General features: G+C 36.3%; 1 pseudogene; it reads right to left on the reverse strand.

Moving 5' to 3' along the window:
- Window positions 1-826: 826 nt before the first annotated feature.
- On the reverse strand, window positions 827-1,763 carry LOC101976999 (transcription initiation factor TFIID subunit 9-like; annotated as a pseudogene).
- Between the last annotated feature and the right edge of the window lie 4,544 nt (window positions 1,764-6,307).

Below are 6,307 nucleotides of genomic sequence, written 5' to 3' on the forward strand. Positions count from 1 at the left end.
TTGTACAAAATGGGAAAAAATTTTTTAATTTCATGTTACAAAAAGAAAATATCTTTGGTCTATCTTATTCTTATCTTTATTCTATGTATAATAATACAATCCATTTTCATTTAAAATTATTATAGTGAAAAATCCTGAGTATAGATTTTATCAAATAAAATCATATTCATGGTACAAATATTAAGTGCTTACTACAGTACCAAAAAAATGGCGAAAATAATAGATAACTATTCAGATAAGGAGAATTATAGAAAAAAATTATCAATGTAGATTCCTTGTGTGAAAGGACAGTTATTCATACTTATCAATTATCCATGCATCTAGGAAGTATCAAAAACATTATTTCCATGTATATTTGATATTTCCTAGTATACAGGTAAAAGTGCAAATAGAATATATTATAAAATGCTTAATATTTAGATGCTGTTACTTTCAATTGATTTTAGTTTGTGTATTTAATCCTCTACTTTTAAGTTGAATATTGAATCATTCAGCAAAAACAAAACAAACAAGGAAAATCTTGACATCTTTTTATCACATTTTATTTTTTATTTATTTATTTATTTATTTATTTATTTTTTTGCCAATTGCCAAACAAATCAATTAACAACTTTATTATTTTTTTACACATAAAGGCTGATGAAAAACCATTACAGGTCCTATTAAAGAAAATCCAACATTGCAACTGAGAAGAATAAGAAGTTTTATTTATTCATTAAATACTATTTAAGTTTTCTAACACACAATTTGAAAACTTCCAGCAGGCTTCTTTAATTTCAGTACAATGGATTCAAGACCAAGTTTACATACAGTTACATGCATCAAAGCCAGATTACAAATTATCATAGTCATCATCATCATCATCATCACGTTTTCTTTTCAATGCATTTGATGATTCATTGGCAATATTTTGTGATGATACCATATTAGTGGTAATAAGAATGTTTTTGGACCCAATTAATGATGAATTAATTAGAACATTCTGAACTGCTAATGTTGCAGGAATTGAGGCTTTTACAGCAGGGGACTGTGAAGTAGGCATCTGTACTGTAAACCTTTGCCCTGTTAGAGACATTGGAGTCCCTACCTTAGTTGAAACAGACATGGTTTGTGGGGTTGGTGTGCCTAGTGAGGGAGTACTTGGTCTGCTAGTAACTGAACCAACACTTAACCGTGGTACTGTTATTCTTCCTGCAGAAGTAGATGCTTTCTTTTGTAAAGACTTGAGCCTATAGTTTGGTGCTGTTAGGCAATATCTATCAGGGGGCAATCTAGGACCCAAATATGGCTTGATCACTGGCAAAGGGGTTTGATTTCTTTGCCTTGCAATATCTAATAAAAAAAATCTCTTGGGGGAGGAGAGGTAAAAGACTAGTCAGCTCCACATTGGATTGCCAATCACACGTCATCTGCATCAAGAATAGCTTTCTTAGTATGGCTGGAATAAATTTTAGCATCATCTAGAATTGTGGTCACATATTGGAAGGCAAATTCCAACATCTGATTTATAACTCTTGGCTCATATTCTGTAATGCCCATATCCTTCAGGATCTGTGCCATCATCTGTACATCTTTCGGCATGCTCTTGGGAGAAGCCATCTTGCCAGACTCCATGATATCCGGTGATCAAACTTCTTGAGCTAAATCACCCACATTAATTTATTTCAGTCCTGATCTTGACGCAAGTTCTTTGCCTAGTGTAGTTTTTCCAGCCTCTGGAGTACCTGTGAGCAGAATGTTTGGTAACAACATAGTCCTCCACAGCGACCATACAAGCACTGAGGCTCAAGCACTCAGTGCACTAGGGAGAGCACATTTTATTTTTAAAGCCAGCAACATTTGTATATTTAATTGTGCAAATGTATTTACAGATTGAGAAATGATTACGAAGCAAACACATATGTAATCAACTCTCAGATCAAGAAATATAATAACTGCCCCCCTCTTCCCATAGTCTCCATCTCCCACCTCTATGTGTACTCACTATACTGAGTTTAAAGTCATCTTTTATTTTGTTTGTTTTTCTTTTTCAGGTAGACATACCACCTGTTTAGCTACTCTTAAATAAGAGAGCTAGTTTAGAACTTTACATTAATAGAAGAATATAGCAGTTATTTTGTTTCATGTACATAGCCTAATACTGTATTCCTCAAGATTTGCTGAGAGCCATAGCCAGTTGGAATGATGCATTGCATTTTTGCCAGAAGGGAGTGGTTGAGAGGTGACACCAGTGAGCCATTGAGAAGATGATGGTTATGTTAAACTGTGTATTCAATTGTATATTAGACCCCTGCGGTCCGAGGGTGGGGGGGGAGGGGGGCGGGAGTGGGGGGAAGGGGCCTGCTACTTTGGAGTTCTGGGGTGGGGGTGGATGCCTGGGGAGTTCGAGTTTGTTGGGGAAGTTCCGGAGGAGGGATTTCCAGTTGGTGGTTTTCCTGGAAGGGCCGCGTGGGTGGCGTTTGCAGGAGTTCGGGCAATAAAGGAGTTCCTGTTTGAACCTACAACTGCCAGTTTGGTTATTTTGTGCCCAGCAGACTGGGCGGGATGGAAGAAAAACTGCTCACATCTGAGGAAAAACTATTTGTGTCTGAGGAACAGATAGGGAGAAAGGACGGATGGACATTTCAGGAGGATAGAAAGGCTGATATAATGAATTTTTGTTCCATTTTTGTTTCATTTTGTCTCGATTTTGTTTTGCATTATCTTAGTGAGGGGTATCTTTGTCACGGAAATATGGAATTAAAAATTAATAAGAACCAAACTGAAAGGGCGTTAAGTAAAGTGCTAGAGGAAGGAGGAAGGAGGCATCTCAGTAAAATCAAGAACAGTTAGGGCATACGTTAAGACGATACAAAGGTGTAGCCCATGGTTCATTAAAGAGGGCTTGTTAAATATATCACAATGGAACCATCATGGTGAAGATTTAAAAAAAGGTACAAAAGGAAAGCCCAGGAACTCTGCCAGTTGGCACATTACCATTATGGACGTTGGTACAATCTTGTTTGCTTAGTCTAGGAGAAGACATTTTAAATGAAGTAAAAGAGGAAGTCTCTCGAGTTAGTCAGACAGGGAAAAAAAGTTTACAGAAGGAGGGGCTATCCAGAGAGAAGTTACAACGGGAGGTTGCTACTAACACCTTTCTATCACCAGAGGGCGTAAGTGTCCAACCAACAGCTCCACCTATGGAGACAATATGTGCTGAGTGGCCCTCAACTCCCGTTTTTGATAGATGGGATCCTGAGACAGGACCTCAAAGATTAGCATGCCCTGTATTTGAGGCAGACAGCAGGGGTCTAATATACAATTGAATACACAGCTTAACATAACCATCATCATCTCAATGGCTCACTGGCAGTCACCTCTCAACCACTCCCTTCTGGCAAAAATGCCATGCGTCATTCCGACTTGGCTGTGGCTCTCAGCAAAGATTTACCCAGGTAAGCAGCATGTGGCGATGTAGCATACTTATCTTTGCTATATAGAATTTCATTATATGGATACACAGTTTATTTATCCATTCTTTTTTAAATGGGCATAAGTTGTTTCCAGTTTCTAATAAAAAAAAAAGTATGAGAATTCTTGAGAGCACACCTGAGTTTGTTTGTAAAAACATTTCTCTAATGTTTAGTATTGGAATTTCTAAGTTATGCTTATTGTCAATTTTGTTGGAAAATGCCACCATGCCACCCTGTTTTACAATGTAAATACACTCATTTATGCTTCAACAGTACCATTGCACCACAAGAAATAAATTATGGTATGTACACTGATTTTCCTCTGTTCCATTTCCTTTACCTTGTATTCTTATTTCTGAAACAATAAAGCACAGCTACCCTTTAATACCAATTTATATACCAATATACTAAATATACTGTGTAATGAATAATATATCTAGAAACCCTGAAATCAGATTTCTGATTGTTCTAATCTTAACAACATTTAGTTTTATCAGATATTCTAATTCTTAGCCATTCTGTGTAATACAGTCTAATTGTGATTTTAATATTCATTTCCCCGATTGACAGTGAGGCTGATTACTTTTAAAGATTTGGTTTTCATTTGGGTTTCCTTTTTGTTCCATGCTTAAATCTTTGATTCATTTTCTTAATGAATTGTCTGTGCTTTTCTTAATGATTTTTGTAATTAATCTTTTTAATTTTGAGATTATCACATATTTACATACATTTATAAGAAATATTATACAGACAACTCCCATTTGCCCTTTAATCAATATCCTTCATTGGCAAAATCTTGTGTTACCATTATATAATATCCCAGTCAAAAAATTGTCATTGACAAAATCTAATGATATTTGCTGCAGTCTGGCTGGGCACAAATCATGAGCTACTGAAGCAGGAACAAACTTTATTTTTGAACTCCACCAGCAACTCCTCCACGCGGCTTGTCCACGAACCAGCCACTGGAAATATCTCCCCCGGAAATCCCTCCTCCTGCACTTCCCCAACCAATGGGAACTCTCTCGGGGAATCCCTGGGAATCCCCACGAGAACTCCAAAGTAGCCCGAGAACTCAAAAGTAGTGGCTGAGGCAGATGGTAATGCCTTGCCTGTCAACAATACTGTTGGCAAAATGCCAGGGGCCATACTGACTCGGCTGTGGCTCTCGGCAGGTATTATTCTAATTTCCCATCTTGTATATGTTTCTGTTTATGTATATGTGTACATGTGTACGCTTAGTTCTGCATGGTTTTGCCATGTGTGAAACTTTGTGTGTCCATCAACATTTTCAAGATATTGACCAGTTCCATCACGACAAGTTTCCTCCCAACTGTTCCCTTCTATAGCTGTACCAACCTTCTCATTCATTCTTCTCCCCAGAAAACCTCTGATCGGTTCTCTGTCTCTATAAATTTTGTCATTTCGAGAATGTTAATAAATAAAACAAGACAGAAACTTTTGGGGGTTAACTTTTTTCTGCTTGACCTACTTCCCTGGAATTTCATCAAGTGGTTACCTGATCATGTTTTTAAAAATGCAAATTTTGGGGCTGGGGATGTGGCTCAAGCGGTAGCTCGCTTGCCTGGCATGCGGGCAGCCCCAGGTTCGATCCTCAGCACCACATACCAACAAAGATGTTGTGTCCGCCGAGAACTAAAAAATAAATATTAAAAAAAATTCTCTCTCTCTCTCTCTCTCTCTCTCTCTCTCTCTCCTCTCTCACTCTCTCTTTAAAAAAGAAAATGCAAATGTAAGGCTGAGATTGTGGCTCAGCTATAGAGCACCCTGGGTTCTATCCTCAGCACAACGTAAAAATAAATAAGTGGTATAAAGGTGTATTAATAATTATAATGCAATAATAATAATAGAAAAAATAAATAAATGAAATAGAGATATTGTGCCCAACTACAACTAAAAAATAAATATTAAAAAAATTCAAATGTAAAACTCAGGAGTGTGGAATTCTCTCTCAGTTTTCTCCATTGTGATTCACCGTTTTACCTTTCCCAGGACTATCACTAGGAATTCTTACCTGTTTATGTACACTTTCCCCCTTCTCCTAGGGACACTGTGAGTATGTATACAATTTTTGCCAGAGCCTCAACACTTGAGACTTTGCCACTTGTATGTATATCCCTTTCTCTGAGTCTTCTGGAAGATTTAAGATTCCCATGGAATATAGAAATATACTTTATATAATTTAAGGCATAGTCATTTCAGTGTTCTTTTGTAATTAAAATTTAGGGAAAAAATTGTGAAACCACTCACAGTTGGATAAAATTACCTGAGTAAATAACCATTCTAAAATGTTTGTTTAAAACCTCTTGCTTCCTCAAATATACAATTCTTTAACTGAAGTTTAATTCATTGCCTTGTTTAAACATAGATTCCATGATTTTCATTTTCATTTCCTTTCTAAATTGCTATCTTGTTTCTTTAGAATGTATATGGGTAAAATAGTGCTAAAAACAAACCAATAATAATATAAACCTCTCTAATACTTAAGGTCTGCATGAAAGTCGGAAGTATTAAGTTTGTATTAACTTTACTCTGTAGCTCATTAAGACATCTCTAACTCATTTCCCAGGTTCTAAGATAAGCACAAAGCTTGACATTCTATTAACATTTGTTGATAGAGTGAATGAAATCTCTAGATTATTATTTTCTGTGTGTGTGTGTGTCTGTGTGTGTGTGTGTGTTGCTTAACTAGAAGCTAGAGTTGCAGAAACAAAAGGTGTATTGATTAATACAAATGCTAGTTGTTGTTTTTTACATACTTTTCCATATTGCTAAAACCAAAGATTAGAAATTGAAATAGAACAAAAAGAGTCAACAGAAAATTCCTTACA

This window comes from Ictidomys tridecemlineatus, chromosome 4, assembly GCF_052094955.1.
Source record: "Ictidomys tridecemlineatus isolate mIctTri1 chromosome 4, mIctTri1.hap1, whole genome shotgun sequence".
NCBI classification, from domain to species: domain Eukaryota; kingdom Metazoa; phylum Chordata; class Mammalia; order Rodentia; family Sciuridae; genus Ictidomys; species Ictidomys tridecemlineatus.